The following is an 18,463-nucleotide window of genomic DNA, read 5'->3' on the forward strand; positions in this document are numbered from 1 at the left end:
GTAAGTTTTCTAAATGGTTTTGTTTTTCTGTAATGTCTTTAAAAACTTGTGTACTTTTTTTGTTATTTAATTTGTTTTGTTTTGGGCTTTCTCCTTTCTCCCCTTCTCTTCCATCAGTTCTGTTTTCCCCTCGGTCCTCTTGTTACACTGCCCCTGAGAGGATGCAGTGAGCCTGCACACACACACGCAAACACACACACACACACACACACACACACACACACACACACACACATCCCCACCCCCCTGTAACCTCTGTGCACCTAGGTGGCTCATGTTACCATCACTGAGTAAAAATCTAACCCTCCATATATGACGAGACACCGAGATTCAAGATGGTAATACAAAAGGTCAATACATATCAAAATCTGCCCAAAATAAGCTTTGTGTCGTGGTTAGTGTTTATGTAACCTCTTTTCAATTGCTACTGCGTATGGGGGCTCGTCCGGGATCTTGTTTCCTATGAGTATGGTAGTTGCTTTAATCACCTACTCTGAAGCTCTGCTGTGCAGATATTTGAGTGTTCAAAATACACTTTTGTGGTAGTTTCTGTCACTGACATCCACCCTGAGGGGTTATAAGATTGGTTGTCAATTTGAAAGTTGCATAAACACACAGGCTAATAAATTTAAAAACCCATGGACTTTAAGTTGGAAGCATTTGTGGAAAACCCTACATGGGAGATGCTAGATAAATGTACGAAGGTGAATCTGCGCATCATTGCAAAGCATTATGACTTCAAAGTTGCACATGCTGATTCGAAAGCAGTAGTCAAACACTTAGTCAATACTGCTTTGGTGCAAATTAGTTTTTAATCTTCAACATAGGAATGCTACCAAAAATTATTTAATGAAACTGGTTACAATTGACACAGTCACCCATGATTCACCAAATTATATTTTGAAGGAGGAAACAAAGTACTTTAAGCATATGGTTTCGTTTCAGTCGCCCCCATCTCCTCTAACTGAAGCTAATTGTAGAGATTTTTTGTTTCTTTCTATTGATAATGTAAAATTAACAGCCATAAAGAAAGACTGATGTGAAGGTGAAATTACAGAGGAGGAACTTCTGGATGCAATTAAAGACTTTAAGTTCGGGAAAACTCCAGGGTTGGATGGCATACCAGTCGAGGTATACCAAACCTTTTTTGATATACTAAGAGCACCGTTATTAGCATGTTTTAACCATTCCTATGTAAATGGTGGATTATCTGACACTCTAGAAGAAGATCTCATTATTACTGAAACAGGATACAAGTGGAAAATATAAAGATCCAGTCCATTTAAAATATTGGAGGCCCCTTACACTTCAGTGTTGTGATGCAAATATTCTAGAAAATGTATAAAACATTAGAATTAAAAAGGTGTTGTCGGATACTATACATTCTAATCAGACAGGCTTTTTACATGGAAGATACATTGGAGATAATATAAGGCAAGTATTGGAAACAATAGAACACTATGGAAAATCTGGGAAATCAGGCCTGCTATTCATAGCAGACTGCGAAAAGGCATTTGATAAAGTACAACTGGGGTTTATATATATATATATACAGTGCCCTCCACTATTATTGGCACCCCTGTTTAAGATGTGGTCGAGGACTCCCAAAAATTCTCCTTTTTTTTTAAACAACATAGAACCCAAATGCAAAAAAAGAGAAAAATCCAACCTTTTATTTAAGTACATTACTTTGGTGGTAAAAAAAAATATCACACATTTAGAAAAAAAAAACTTGAAATCATGTGTCCCACAATTATTGGCACCCCTAACAATTCCGCTGAAAATTTTAATTGATTTTTTTTTTATATATTTTTCTGTAGTTGCTAAAGTTGGTCAGGGTATCTAGGAACTTTTAATTAGTAATTCATGACTTCCTGTTTCCCTGGGGTATAAATATGACGTGACACAGAGGCCTAATTCTCTTACCCATTTGTCAACATGGCAAAGACAAGAGAACACACCATTCAAGTAAGGCAGATTTGTGTCGACCTTCATAAGTCAGGCAATGGCTACAAGAAAATAGCCACTCGCCTTAACTTGCCTGTATCTACAGTCAGAGGAATCATTAAGAAGTTTAAAACAACTGGAACAGTGACAAACAAGGCTGGAAGAGGTCCCAAGTTTATCTTGCCACAACGCACAGTGAGGAGGATGGTAAGAGAAGTAAAAAAAAGTCCTAAGCTCACTGTCACATAATTGCATCAAAGAGTGGCATCTTGGGGTCACAAAGTCTCCAAAACAACCATCAGACGCTCTCTACATGCCAACAAGCTGTTTGGGAGGCATTCCAGGAAAAAACCTTTTCTCACTAACACTCACAAACGCAAACGTCTGGAGTTTGCTAAGCGGCACTGGGACTTCAACTGGGATCGTGTGCTTTGGTCAGATGAGACTAAGATTGAGCTTTTTGGCAACAAACACTCTAAGTGGGTCTGGCGTAAAACAAAGGATGAGTATGCCGAAAAGCACCTCATGCCCAACGTGAAGTATGGTGGAGGATCTGTGATGCTGTGGGCCTGTTTCTCTTCCAAAGGCCCTGGGAACCTTGTTAGGGTGCATGGCATTATGAACGCTTTGAACTACCAGGACATTTTAAATAAAAACCTGATGGCCTCTGCCAGAAAGCTGAAGATGGGTCGTCATTGGGTCTTTCAGCAGGATAATGATCCAAAACATGTGGCAAAATCTACACAAAAATGGTTCAGCAGTCACAAACTCAAGGTCCTCCCATGGCCATCTCAGTCCCCAGACCTCAACCCAATCGAAAACCTGTGGGGCGAGCTAAAGAGGAGAGTGCATAAGAGAGGACCCAGGACACTGGATGATCTAGAAAGATTGTGCAAAGAAGAATGGTCAAAGATCCCTCTCTCTGTGTTCTCCAATCTTGTGAAATGTTATAGGAGGAGATTAAGTGCTGTCTTGTTGGCAAAAGGGGGTTGTACAAAGTATTAACATCAGGGGTGCCAATAATTGTGGGACACATGATTTCAGTTTTTTTTTTTCTAAATGTGTGATTTTTTTTTTTTACACCAAAGTAATGTCCTTAAAAAAAAGGTTGGATTTTTCTCTTTTTTTGCATTTGGGTCCTATGTTGTTTTAAAAAAAAAAAGAGAATTTTTGGAAGTCCTCGACCACATCTTAAACAGGGGTGCCAATAATTGTGGAGGGTACTGTATATACACACACACACACACACACACACACACACACACACACACACATATATATATATATATATATACACACACACACACACACACACACACACAGGAACCCTGCTCTGAGAAAAAAAAGTATTTAGTCAGCCACCAATTGTGCGAGTTCTCCCACTTAAAAAGATGAGAGAGGCCTGTAATTTTCATCATAGGTACACGTCAACTATGACAGACAAATTGAGAAGAAAAAAAAATCCAGAAAATCACATTGTAGGATTTTTAATGAATTTATTAGCAAATTATAGTGGAAAATAAGTATTTGGTCACCTACCAACAAGCAAGATTTCTGGCTCTCACAGACCTGTAACTTCTTCCCAGGCTGGGAAGACAAAGCCTACCATCAGTAACACACTACACCGCCAGGGACTCAAATCCTGCAGTGCCAGACGTGTCCCCCTGCTTAAGCCAGTACATGTCCAGGCCCATCTGAAGTTTGCTAGAGTGCATTTGGATGATCCAGAAGAGGATTGGGAGAATGTCATATGGTCAGATGAAACCAAAATAGAACTTTTTGGTAAAACCTCAACTTGTCATGTTTGGAGGACAAAGAATGCTGAGTTGCATCCAAAGAACACCATACCTACTGTGAAGCATGGGGGTGGAAACATCATGCTTTGGGACTGTTTTTCTGCAAAGGGACCATAACGACTGATCCGTGTAAAGGAAAGAATTAATGTGGCCATGAATCGTGAGATTTTGAGTGAAAACCTACTTCCATCAGCAAGGGCATTGAAGATGAAACGTGGCTGCGTCTTTCAGCATGACAATGATCCCAAACACACCGCCCGGGCAACGAAAGAGTGGCTTCGTAAGAAGCATTTCAAGGTCCTGGAGTGGCCTAGCCAGTCTCCAGATCTCAACCCCATAGAAAATCTTTGGAGGGAGTTGAAAGTCCGTGTTGCCCAGCGACAGCCCCAAAACATCACTGCTCTAGAAGAGATCTGCATGGAGGAATGGGCCAAAATACCAGCAACAGTGTGTGAAAACCTTGTGAAGACTTACAGAAAACGTTTGACCTGTGTCATTGCCAACAAAGGGTATATTACAAAGTGTTGAGAAACTTTTGTTATTGACCAAATACGTATTTTCCACCATAATTTGCAAATAAATTCATAAAAAATCCTACAATGTGATTTTCTGGAGAGAAAAAAACTCATTTTGTCTGTCATAGTTCACGTGTACCTATGATGAAAATTACAGGCCTCTCTCATCTTTTTAAGTGGGAGAACTTGCACAATTGGTGGCTGACTAAATATTTTTTTTCCCCAACTGTATATTCATGTTCTGCTTTTCTGATGTATCAAATACTTGTGGCATGCAATAAAATGCAAATTAATTACTTAAAAATCATACGTGATTTTCTGGATTTTTGTTTTAGATTCCATCTCTCACATTTGAAGTGTACCTATGATAAAAATTACAGACCTCTACATGCTTTGTAAGTAGGAAAACCTGCAAAATTGGCAGTGTATCAAATACTTGTTCTCCCCACTGTGTGTGTGTGTGTGTGTGTGTGTGTGTGTGTGTGTGTGTGTGTGTGTGTGTGTGTGTGTGTAAGTATATACAGTGGGGGAAAAAAGTATTTAGTCAGCCACCAATTGTGCAAGTTCTCCCACTTAAAAAGATGAGAGAGGCCTGTAATTTTCATCATAGGTACACGTCAACTATGACAGACAAAATGAGGGAAAAAAATCCAGAAAATCACATTGTAGGATTTTTAATGAATTTATTTGCAAATTATGGTGGAAAATAAGTATTTGGTCAATAACAAAAGTTTCTCAATACTTTGTTATATAGTCTTTGTTGGCAATGACACAGGTCAATCGTTTTCTGTAAGTCTTCACAAGGTTTTCACACACTGTTGCTGGTATTTTGGCCCATTCCGCCATGCAGATCTCCTCTAGAGCAGTGATGTTTTGAGGCTGTCGCTGGGCAACACAGACTTTCAACTCCCTCCAAAGATGTTCTATGGGGTTGAGATCTGGAGACTGGCTAGGCCACTCCAGGAACTTGAAATGATTCTTACGAAGCCACTCCTTCGTTGCCCGGCCGGTGTGTTTGGGATCATTGTCATGCCGAAAGACCCAGCCACGTTTCATCTTCAATGCCCTTGCTGATGGAAGGAGGTTTTCACTCAAAATCTCACGATACATGGCCCCATTCATTCTTTCCTTTACACGGATCAGTCGTCCTGGTCCCTTTGCAGAAACACAGCCCCAAAGCATGATGTTTCCACCCCCATGCTTCACAGTAGGTATGGTGTTCTTTGGATGCAACTCAGCATTCTTTGTCCTCCAAACACGACAAGTTGAGGTTTTACCAAAAAGTTCTATTTTGGTTTCATCTGACCATATGACATTCTCCCAATCCTCTTCTGGATCATCCAAATGCACTCTAGCAAACTTCAGATGGGCCTGGACATGTACTGGCTTAAGCAGGGGGACACGTCTTGCACTGCAGGATTTGAGTCCTTGGCGGCGTAGTGTGTTACTGATGGTAGGCTTTGTTACTTTGGTCCCAGCTCTCTGCAGGTCATTCACTAGGTCCCCCCGTGTGGTTCTGGGATTTTTGCTCACCGTTCTTGTGATCATTTTGACCCCACAGGGTGAGATCTTGCGTGGAGCCCCAGATCGAGGGAGATTATCAGTGGTCTTGTATGTCTTCCATTTCCTAATAATTGCTCCCACTGTTGATTTCTTCAAACCAAGCTGCTTACCTATTGCAGATTCAGTCTTCCCAGCCTGGTGCAGGTCTACAATTTTGTTTCTGGTGTCCTTTGACAGCTCTTTGGTCTTGGCCATAGTGGAGTTTGGAGTGTGACTGTTTGAGGTTGTGGACAGGTGTCTTATATACTGATAACAAGTTCAAACAGGTGCCATTAATACAGTTAACGAGTGGAGGACAGAGGAGCCTCTTAAAGAAGAAGTTACAGGTCTGTGAGAGCCAGAAATCTTGCTTGTTTGTAGGTGACCAAATACTTATTTTCCACCATAATTTGCAAATAAATTCATAAAAAATCCTACAATGTGATTTTCTGGATTTTCTTTTCTCAATTTGTCTGTCATAGTTGACGTGTACCTATGATGAAAATTACAGGCCTCTCTCATCTTTTTAAGTGGGAGAACTTGCACAATTGGTGGCTGACTAAATACTTTTTTCCCCCACTGTATATATATATATATATATCTCATTTATAAAAACATACAAATATGGGGGATTGGAAGTGATGCAGACAATTACATTTGTGGAAGTTACAATCTATCTGCAATATTAAGCTGATCTACCCCCCAAAAAATACTGCTTTGGTGGAGGAGGAAATCCTTCCGGAGATGGAGGATGATGAAAAGGGTCCTACGGGTGGTAGAGTACACCTCATAGACATACAACTGTGAGAGGTAGAACTAAAGACAAAATGGGAACAATAGAAATTGTAGCTCGAGGACAGCGAAAGAAAATTTGCAGCCAGACTAGAACAAGAATAACTTGCGCATGCCATTCAATTAAAAGAGATGGAGCTGGAAGCACGACAAAGGGAGATAGATCTGGACGTACTCCGACTCAAATCAGGCTATCATGCACCCTCCACAGAGTTTGATATTGGTCTTAACAGCCAGCTTGTACCACCTTTCAACAAAAAGGAGGTAGATGTACATTTTACTCTGTTTGAGCGGATTGCCACATCCCTAAAATGTCCGCCAGACATTTGGTCACTGCTCCTCCAAAGTGTTCTTGTGGGAAAATCTCAGTGTACGCCGCTTTATCTCTTGACCACAGTTCAGATTATGAGACTGTTAAAGCTGCTATCCTTCGCCCTTACGAGTTGGTCCCATAGGCATACAGACAAGAGTTGAGTAAATTACAAAAGACAGAATCACAAAGCCATGTTGAGTTCGCAAGGGAACAAGCTTATCTTTTTGGTCGGTGGTGTGGTCCTCAAGAGTTCAAGGACCTTAAAGATTTAAAGACACTTCTCGAGCATTTCAATGATTGCCTTCACGAAAGAGTTGCTACCTACTTTAAAGTGCATTCGGAAAGTATTCAGACCCCTTGACTCAGTAATGTGTTGAAGCACCTTTGGCAGCGATTACAGCCTAGAGGCTTCTTGGGTATGATGCTACAAGCCAATTTATTTTCTGCAGATCCTCTCATGCTCTGTCAGGTTAGATGGGGAGCCTTGCTGCACAGCTATTTTCAGGTCTCTCCAGAGATGTTCGTTCAGGTTCTAGTCTGGACTCTGGCTGGGTCACTCAAGGACATTCAGAGACTTGTCCCGAAGCCACTCCTGCGTTGTCTTCGCTGTGTGCTTAGGGTCGTTGTGCTATTGGAAGGTGAACCTTCACCCCACTCTGGAGCAGGTCTTCATCAAGGATCTCTGTACTTTGCTCCGTTCATCTTTGCCTCGATGCTGACTAGTCTTCCAGTCCCTGCCACTGAAAAACATCCCCACAGCATGATGCTGCCACCACCATTATTCACCGTAGTGTTGGTGCCAGGTTTCCTTCAGATGTGACGCTTGGCATTCAGGCCAAAGAGTTCAATATTGGTTTCATCAGACCAGAGAATCTTGTTTCTCATGGTCAGAGTCCTTTAGGTTCCTTTTGGCAAACACCAAGTGGGTTGTCATGTGCCTTATACTGAGGAGTGGCTTCCGTCTGGCCACTCAACCATAAAGGCCTGATTGGTGGAGTGCTGCAGAAATGTCTGTCCTTCTGGAAGGTTATCCCATCTCCACAGAGGAACTCTAAAGCACTGTCAGAGTGACCATCAGATTCTTGGTCACCTCCCTGACCAAGGTCATTTTCCCCCGATTGCTCAGTTTGGCCGGACGGCCAGCTCTAGGAAGAGTCTTCTGGTTCCAAACTTCTTCCATTTAAGAATGATGGAGACCACTGTGTTCTTGGGGACCTTCAATGCTGCAGACATTTTTTGGTACCCTTCCCCAGATCTGTGCCTCAGCACAATCCTGTCTCGGAGCTCTACAGACAATTCCTTCGACCTCATGGCTTGATTTTTGCTCTGACATGCACTGTCAACTGTGGGACCTTATATAGACAGGTGTGTGCCTTCCCAAATCATGTCCAATCATTTGAATTTACCACAGTTGGACTCCAATGAAGTTGTAGAAACATCTCAAGGATGATCAATGGAAACAGGATTCACCAGAGCTCAATTTCGAGGTCTGAATACTTATGTAAATAAGGTATTTCTGTTTTTCTTTCAATATGTTTACAAAGATTTCTAAAAACCTGTTTTTGATTTGTCCTTATTGGTTATTTTTGTGTAGGTTGCTGAGGAAAAACCTTTATTTAATCAATTTTAGAATAAGGACGTAACATAACACAATCTGAATACTTTCTGAAGGCACTCTATGAGCACAAGGATCTCACTCTTGAGAAAGCTGCAGTCCTTGCAGATGAGTTTGTGTTGACACGTAAAACTACCTTCACAAAGCACCCAGTAGTTATCCCTATGCAAAAAGCAATCCAGAGAAGTCACCTCCTACTGCGCGGTGTCATTCCTTTTCTACAGTGCCCAAAGGTAAAGATTTGCAGATATTTATTTTTATTAATTTTTTTGTATCTGCCAATTTGTCATTACTGCCATGAGAAAGGACACATTATCTCTGTGTTCTAAGTTGAAACAGAAACATGAGAGCACTCCAGCTATTAAGTCTCTGGTTGGGACTGGTGTGTCTCCTAAATAAGATTTTGGATCAGATGTATATGAACCCTTTGTTTCAGATGGGTTTGTGTCTCTGCAGAGTGGTGATGCTGTTAAGCAGCTGATGAAGATACTGCGAGACACTTTGGCAGCCTAGTCCTTCATTTTGAGGGTGTTTTGCCTTTCTCTGACTCATCAGCAAGTGTATAGGGTGTGTTAGTATAAGGCATGGAGATGGGTTGCATGGAAGTTTCTTTGTATAATGTGGAACTCGAGTCTGATCTTATTTCTGGTTCCGTGTCATTGGAGTGAGGCCTAGCCTACCGATGAAGGGGGTCTCATTCATTTTGGGGAAACATTTTGGCTGGAGTGAAGGTCGTTCCAAATCCTGTCGTTTGTAAGGAACCCAGAGTTGAGGAACCTGATGGGTTATCAGAAAAGTACCCTAAATTGTTCCCAGCATGTGCCGTTACACATGCTATGTCTAAGAATGTCACCGAGAGCAAGTCTAGTGTTGAGGAGGATGTCAGCGATCCCAGCATGGTCGATCTGTCTGAGACATTTATGGGTGATCCTGATTTCGGTCAACCCTTTGAAAACCCCAAAGGTGAGCAACTTTGTAGGACCGCTGAATGAAGAGAGGATCCCTACAGTTGACACTTCGATGTCTAGGAAGAAGCTGATAGTTGAACAGAGTAAAGACGTCTCCCTCTCTCCTCTTTTTGCTGAGATACGTCCAGAGGAGGAGTTGAAGTTTTGGGGGGTTACTTTGACAGAGATGGTGTTCTAATGAGGAAATGGTGTTCTCGCGCCAGTTCTGGGCAAAACAATTGCCCCAGTGTATCTCGAATTGTCGTTACAGTTACGTTTCGACAAGAGATACTGAGGTTGGCTCACGATGGTAGAATGGCAGGCCATCTTGGGGTCAATAAGACTTATGACCGTATCTTGCGTAACTTCTTCTGGCCTGGTCTGAAACCGGATGTTGTGTCTTATTGTTTGTCAGCGGACGGGTATACCGAACCAAGCCGTACCGGTTGTACCTTTGCAGCCTATTCCTGCTTTTGACTAACCTTTCAGCAGGGTTCTGGTGGACTGTGTTGGTCCTTTGCCCAAAGCATAGAGTGGTAACCGATTTCTCTTAACCATTATGTGCGATGTCACTCGTTTCCCTGAGGCCATTCCACTAAGGAAAATCACGAGAGGAAAGTTATTATGGATATTGCAGGAGTTTGTCCGTGGTAAGCACAACTTGTTTGCTGATTGTCTTTCAAGGGTGGGCAGTCCATACGTTTTGTGTTTAGCCAATGTGTAGCCCTGGCATACATTATATTTTGACTGCACTTTTTGTCATATTGGAGATGATTTTCGTTTGTTTTTACTTCTTCTCAAAATGTCAGTTTTAGGCAGCTATAGAAAGAAAATGCAAAAAAAAATAAGGGGAAAAAAGATTGTAAAAAAAGTGTGTATTTACAAAAAAGTGTATTTAATTGTTGACAGCCAGTTTATAGTGGAGGAGGTGACCCATTTTAAGTAGCGACACATTTAAGCTGATCATGGACGTTTTTTTTCTTCTGTTGGTTAGGAGCAAACTTGTCCAACAAAAATATAGGATATATTTGTTTTCTTAAGGGGGAAGGTGTAAAGGCTTTGGGTTTTCCATTTATATTTCGAGGTTGGATGTTGGCATGTGGGGCGCATCGATTGGTGTCACCTCATTAGTCAGTATGTGTTACACCTGTGCTGGTTTGTCATCTCTTTAGTGTGAAGATGTTTCACCTGCTACAGTTGTATTAGATGGGACTTTGAAAAAAATTGAATTGCCAATCAAAATAAATGTTCTATCACATTGGCCATATTATTTTTGGGAAGCCCAATTTATTCAGAATTTGGGCATATAAGATGTGTACTTTCAGATTTTCCAAACTCACTTCCTTGCTTAAATCACTTGCGCTGCGCGCGCGCTGAAATCCACAATGTAGGGGGGTGGTTGTAAGGGTTATGCTAGATGTTTATGTACTGACAGGTCAGCCAATTAAAAACAAGCGGTTGTTTGGTCCGCTCCTGCCATAAGCTTTCATTCAAGTTCCATTCTGAGGCGCTGTGAAACCAGACGTTTTGACAGAGAGAGAGACACTTTAGTTCAAACACAACCTTTGTTTCTACAACCCAGTCTTTAGCCATGACTCTGGAGGGACCAGCTTAGTAAAGATCTAAACCACAACCAGCCAGTCAGGACCTCTGAGGTTGGCTCTCCCCAGGTTAGATGCACTTGTCCTGGGGTGTTAGGACAGACTAGACCCCCTCCCCCCTGGATGAACCAGAGTGGAGATAGGTTGTGCCTGCTGGGCTATTAGCCGCGGGGCAGCAGATGGCTAGTGGGCCCCATAGGTCATTCAAAGCCCAAAGTCGAGTGTCCCCCGCGCCAGTCAGACGAGCCTCCTTGGAGAATTGGGCCCCATCGCAGTACCCCCCTAACACATACACACACACCCCACTGATTTACTCAGTTGGTTGAGGCCAGGTGTGGTGTTAACAATATCATGCTTGTGGGTTGGACCCCAGCTAAGGCCTCTTAAGACACCTCTTCAATTGTTAATGCTACTACCATACTGGGGTTCAACTCAGTCCAAAAAGAGCTTCAAAAGCACTTGTCATATTTCAACCCTTGTATCCTTTCTCACTTTTTCTGTATTGACATTGTGTACATGCATACTGGAATTACAATCACTCTCGCTAAGGGATATGCTCACTCAATGTTGAAAGACATGGATACAAATTGATACATTATCCCATATGGATACAATATCTACCACACCCCACCCATCCACCCCCCATACACATACCATCCACCCATCCCCCATACACACACTACCCACCCTTCCCCCATAAACACACCATCCCCCCATACACACCAAAAACACACACCCTCCCTCCTTATTTATTCTACTGATTACGTCTTGGGCCTGCAATTTTAAAAAGTCCATAAATGTGCATAGCAATATTAATCTAATTAGAAATCCCACTGTTTCAGTTAAGGGTGGAGAGATTGAAATAGAAAATCACCCGCGGCCATGATTACTTCTTAATTAAATATTTCAATTTGTAAAAATTCTCCCTTTCCCATTTGATTTATTAGGACTAGGGTGGATAGTCTGGAAATGAAGTAGGGTTGATGTCTCTATAATATAGTATTAAGATATCTAAGAACCTTTTTCCTGTGGTTCATTTTGTTCAGGTGCTGACTGGGTCATCTATTGTGTGATTTGAGGTTCCTTAATGTCTAATTTGGTATAAAGACGCCACAGTCATACTCTCTCCTCCAGATATACATGGAGAGAAAAGGTGTGGGATGGTGATGGAGGTACACAGAGACAAAAATAGGTAGATGTAGAGACTTTGAGTGTGTGACATTATGAACAGGACTTGTCCATTCGTCTATATGACTATCCTCTCCTCGCATTTCCTACAAGATCCTAAATACTTCCGACCTGATCTTAACATTGGGGCATATGTACACCTCCACAATGAGCACTTGCACTTACATCTCCTGATAAAAAATGTTGGCCAAAGCTAGCAGTTAATCATTGAAGAGAGCAGTGAAGAGTGTCCACATTGAATCAAATCAAATCAAATTTAATTTGTCACATGCGCCGAGTACAACTGGTGTTGACCTTACAGTGAAATGCTTACTTACAAGCCCTTAATTAACAATGCAGTTTTAATAAAGAATACCAACAAAAATCACAGAAAAATACAACATAAAATAATATGAAATAAAAGTAACAAATAATTAAAGAGCAACAGTAAAAATAACAATAGCGAGGCTATATACAGGGTGGTACCGGTGCAGTCAATGTGCGGGGGCACCGGCTAGTCGAGGTAATTGAGGTAATATGTACATGTGGGTAGAGTTAAAGTGACTATGCATAAATAATAAACAGAGTAGCAGCAGCGTAAAAGGTGGGAGTGGGGGGTAGTGCAAATAGTCTGGGTAGCCATGATTAGCTGTTCAGAAGTCTTATGGCTTGGGAGTAGAAGCTGTTGAGAAGCCTTTTGGACCTAGACTTGGCGCTCCGATACCGCTTGCCGTGATGTAGCAGTGAGAACAGTCTATGACTAGGGTGGCTGGAGTCTTTGACAATTTTGAGGGCCTTCCTCTGACACCGCCTGGTATAGAGGTCCTGGATGGCAGGAAGCTTGGCCCCAGTGATGTACTGGGTCATACGCACTACCCTCTGTAGTGCCTTGCGGTCGGAGGCCGAGCAGTTTCCATACCAGGCAGTGATGCTACCAGTCAGGATGCTCTCGATGGTGCAGCTGTAGAACCTTTTGAGGATCTGATGACCCATGCCAAATCTTTTCAGTCTCCTTAGGGGGAATAGGTTTTGTCGTGCCCTCTTTACGACTGTCTTGGTGTGCTTGGACCATGTTAATTTGTTGGTGATGTCGACACCAAGGAACTTGAAGCTCTCAACCTGCTACACAACAGCCCCATCGATGAGAATGGGGGCGTGCTCGGCCCTCTTCTTTTTCTTGTAGTCCACAATCATCTCCTTTTGTCTTGATCACGTTGAGGGAGAGGTTGTTGTCCTGGCACCACACAGCCAGGTCTCTGAAGGTATTTATCTTCCTGCTATTTTCACCTTTAAAAAACACTATTCATTTGAAATAAAACACACCTTCAGAATAAGTCATTTGATCAATTCTACAATGTTAAATACATTACACCTCAAAGCGATAGAGGTTTGAAGCTTTTATAAAAGAACCAGACCACAGCTAGTGCTACCGTGGCTCTAAGGTTAGCTTAGCTCGATTAGCATTTGAATATGAAATGATCACATTTGCATTAGCATCATAAGTGTGGCTACATGGGGAGCATGGCTTCTCCATTGACGGTTGGATTGTCACAAGGGGGTCCAGGGATCGAGGCCCACCTCCAGACAGAAGATTGGCGGTGGGAGGGTATCCTCAAATGGCCTTGGGTGGGTATCCTGAAGTTCAGATTTAGGATGGACACCAGCAGGGGGTAGCAACTACGAGTCACTGGGGTGGCTCTTTGGATAGGATTACTTCATCCTATCCCTGGTATTACTTAAAGAGGTGGGGTTTCAAGTGTCTCCGGAAGGTGGTGAGTGACTCCACTGTCCTGGCGTCGTGAGGGAGCTTGTTCCACCATTGGGGTGCCAGAGCAGTGAACAGTTTTGACTGGGCTGAGTGGGAACTGTGCTTCCGCAGAGGTAGGGGGGCCAGCAAGCCAGAGGTGGATGAACGCAATGCCCTCATTTGGGTGTAGGGACTGATCAGAGTCTGAAGTTATGGAGGTGCCGTTCCCCTCACAGCTCCGTAGGCAAGCACCATGGTCAAGTAGCAGATGTGAGCTTCAACTGGAAGCCAGTGGAGTGTGCGGAGGAGCGGGGTGACTTGAGAGAACACCAGACGGGCTGCAGCGTTCTGTATGAGTTGTAGGGGTTTAATGGCACAGGCAGGGAGCCCAGCCAACAGCGAGTTGCAGTAATCCAGACGTGAGATGACAAGTGCCTGGATTAGGACCTGTGCCGCTTCCTGTGTAAGGCAGGGTCGTACTCTGCGAATGTTGTAGAGCATTAACCTACAGGATCCGGTCACCGCCTTGATGTTAGCGGAGAATGGCAGGGTGTTGTCCAGGGTCACGCCAAGGCTCTTTGCACTCTGGGAGGAGGACACAACGGAGTTGTCAACCGTGATGGCGAGATCATGGAACGGGCAGTCCTTCCCCGGGAGGAAGAGCAGCTCCGTCTTGCTGAGGTTCAGCTTGAGGTGGTGATCTGTCATCCACACTGATATGTCTGCCAGACATGCAGAGATGCGATTCTCCACCTGGCTATCAGAAGGGGGAAAGGAGAAGATTAATTGTGTGTCGTCTGCGTAGCAATGATAGGAGAGGCCATGTAAGGATATGACAGAGCCAAGTGACTTGGTGTATAGCGAGAATAGGAGACGGCCTAGAACTGAGCCCTGGGGGACACCAGTGGTGAGAGCACGTGGTGCGGAGACAGATTCTCGCCACGCCACCTGGTAGGAGCGACCTGTCAGGTAGGACGCAATCCAAGAGTGAGCCACGCCGGAGATGCCCAACTCGGAGAGGGTGGAGAGGAGGATCTGATGGTTCACAGTATCAAAGGCAGCAGATAGGTCTAGAAGGGACGAGCAGAGGAGAGAGAGTTAGCTTTAGCAGTGCGGAGAGCCTCCGTGACACAGAGAAGAGCAGTCTCAGTTGAATGACCAGTCTTGAAACCTGACTGGTTTGGATCAAGAAGGTCATTCTGAGAGAGATAGCAAGAGAGTTGGCTAAAGACGACACGCTCAAGAGTTTTGGAGAGAAAAGAAAGAAGGGATACTGTTCTGTAGTTGTTGACATCGGAGGGATCCAGTGTTGGTTTTTTGAGAAGGGGTGCAACTCTCGCTCTCTTGAAGACTGAAGGGACATAGCCAGCAGTCAAGGATGAGTTGATGAGCGAGGTGAGGTAAGGGAGAAGGTCTCCGGAAATTGTCTGGAGAAGAGAGGAGGGGATAGGGTCAAGTGGGCAGGTTGTTGGGCGACCGGCCATCACAAGTCGCAAGATTTCATCTGGAGAGAGAGGGGAGAAAGAAGTCAAAGCATAGGGTAGGTCAGTGTGAGCAGGACCAGCGGTGTCATTTTACTTAACAAACAAGGATCGGATGTCGTCAACCTTCTTTTCAAAATGGTTGACAAAGTCATCCACAGAGATGGAGGGGGGGATTCAGCAGGGAGGAGAAGGTGGCAAAGAGCTTCCTAGGGTTAGAGGCAGATGCTTGGAATTTAGAGTGGTAGAAAGTGGCTTTAGCAGCAGAAACAGAGGAAGAAAATTTAGAGAGGAGGGAGTGAAAAGATGCCAGGTCCGCAGGGAGTCTAGTTTTCCTCCAATTCCGCACGGCTGCCCGGAGCCGTGTTCTGTGAGCTCGCAATGAGTCGTCAAGCCACGGAGCAGGAGGGGAGGACCGAGCCGGCCGGGAGAATAGGGGACATAGAGAGTCAAAGGATGCAGAAAGGGAGGAGAGGAGGGTTGAGGAGGCAGAATCAGGAGATTGGAGGGAGAAGGATTGAGCAGAGGGAAGAGATGATAGGATGGAAGAGGAGAGAGTAGCGGGAGAGAGAGAGTGAAGGTTGCGACGGCGCATTACCATCTGAGTAGGGGCAGAGTGAGTATTGTTGGAGGAGAGCGAGAGAGAATAGGATACAAAGTAGTAGTCGGAGACTTGGAGGGGAGTTGCAGTGAGATTTGTAGAAGAACAGCATCTAGTAAAGATGAGGTCAAGCGTATTGCCTGCCTTGTGAGTAGGGGGGGACGGTGAGAGGGTGAGGAAAGGAGTGGAAAGAAGGAGGCAGAGAAAAATTAGCCAAAGGTAGACATAGGGAGGTTGAAGTCACCCAGAACTGTGAGGGGTGAGCCATCCTCAGGAAAGGAACTTGTCAAGCTCATTGATGAACTCTCCAAGGGAACCTGGAGGGCGATAACTGATAAGGATCTTAAGCTTGAATGGGCTAGTGACTGTGACAGCATGGAATTCAAATGAGGAGATAGACAGATGGGTCAGGGGAGAAAGAGAGAATGTCCACTTGGGAGAGATGAGGATTCCTGTGCCACCACCCCGCTGACCAGATCCTCTCGGGGTATGCGAGAACATATGGTCAGACGAGGAGAGAGCAGTAGGAGTAGCAGTGTTTTCTGTGGTAATCCATGTTTCCGTCAGCGCCAAGATGTCGAGGGACTGGAGGGTAGCATAGGCTGAGATGAACTCTGCCTTGTTGGCAGCAGAACGGCAGTTCCAGGGGCTGCCGGAGACCTGGAACTCCACGTGGGTTGTGCGTGCAGGGACCACCAGGTTAGAGTGGCAGCAGTCACGCGGTGTGAGGCGTTTGTATAGCCTGAGCGGAGAGGAGAGAACAGGGATAGACAGACACATAGTTGACAGGCTACAGAAAATGGCTACAATAATGCAAAGGAGATCGGAATGAAATTAACTAAACATCTGGGCAAGCGAGAGAGCGCGCCTCCCTCACTTACATTTCACTGAAACACCCAAATATAACTCTCCCAACTTCCACCTCAGAAACTATAATTGTTGTAAACTACAGCGGTTCAATGTTTTCTAGGAATAGACTAACTAAGTTTATTCAGCTAGCTAACTTGGTACAGTATTATTCCGTGAAAACCGTCCAGGGCACCGAATCCTATGACGCCACAGCCAACTAGCATGCCAGCCTCCAACAACACGGTTTAGCACCAATACTCGGCCACAACAAACCACCAGTGTGTCAACACACCAAGCAGATAATTTGTGTCCGTGTCTAACGTTGTGTAAAGTTCTGGGTTAGTCCCGACAGCTTGAGCGAGTCCGTCATCAACTTATTCAGCCAGTTAGTTAGCTAGAATAGTTAGCATACTAGCTAGCCATTGCTTTCTGCCAACGAAAAAGCCCCTCCTCCCACGGCACGAACACACAGAGAGAGCCAAGCTAACATTAACTAGTCACCCATGTCCCGAATTCCCTTGAACGACTCTGGTTACCAGTATGTAAAATCAAAACACAAATGTAGGTTATAACTTACCCCTAGCAGCTACTGTTAGCCAGCCAAGTGCAAAGCTAGCCACTGAATCGACTCAGCCAGTTCGTGTCTGTTCGCTAGGTCGTTCCAGCTATTGTTTAGTTAGCTATCCAGGTAGCAACAAGCTAGCTACATTACAAGCACAGTAGCTACTAACTACCTAACGCCAACGCTTCAGACAATGAGGTTAGAAAAACAGCTGAATAGTAGGCAGCTAGCTGGCATAATTACAGGTACTCTCAAGTGTGAAACAACTATCCACAGTTGCTAATAGTTACCAGTAGCTACCCGCTAGCTAGTCCAGGTGGTGGGTTAGCTTGCCTCGTGCTTCACCGGGCTCTGCCGAATACAATACTTACCTACAATAATTACCTACAATAACCTAAGATAACTACCTACAATACCTAACTACAATCTAAATACATGGTTTAAGCTTTACTCAACACCATATAAGCCAAGCTTACCTCCCGCCAGAGAGAGACCAGAAAAGGGCGTTGAGCCACCACAATCCAGAACAGCTTAGATGGATTTAATGGTGCTCCATGGGATGTTCAAAGTTTCTGATATTTTTTTATAACCCAACCCTGATCTGTACTTCTCCACAATTTTGTCCCTGACCTGTTTGGAGAGCTCCTTGGTCTTCATGGTGCCGCTTGCTTGGTCGTTTCCCTTGCTTAGTGGTGTTGCAGACTAGATGTATAGCCTACATTTAACCAGTTTGGGGATTTGACCTAGAACCTGTACTTTGTGGGGACCTTGCATCGGTCCCCGCTTGAAGGCAAATCCCAACGGTGCTAAAATGGTGTCCTCCTTTTGTCGTTATTTGCATGCTCATGTTATACAAAGATTGGTCATTGTCTAAGCTCCATAAATGCTAAACACGTAGCACAAACTGCTAGGCTAACTAGCCCTTAACTAAGCTTACATTTCAGCCTGGTGGCTAGCCTAGACTAATCAACCCTCCTCCCATGTGTTT

At 44.1% G+C, this 18,463-nt stretch overlaps 1 protein-coding gene across 1 annotated transcript in view; it reads left to right on the forward strand.

Moving 5' to 3' along the window:
• The window catches only part of LOC121551550 (plexin-A1-like), a 347,386-nt gene that overhangs the window by 174,604 nt on the left and 154,319 nt on the right, over positions 1 to 18,463 (forward strand). The gene's annotated exons all lie outside the window — the stretch shown is intronic.

This window comes from Coregonus clupeaformis, chromosome 12 (genome assembly GCF_020615455.1).
Source record: "Coregonus clupeaformis isolate EN_2021a chromosome 12, ASM2061545v1, whole genome shotgun sequence".
NCBI classification, from domain to species: domain Eukaryota; kingdom Metazoa; phylum Chordata; class Actinopteri; order Salmoniformes; family Salmonidae; genus Coregonus; species Coregonus clupeaformis.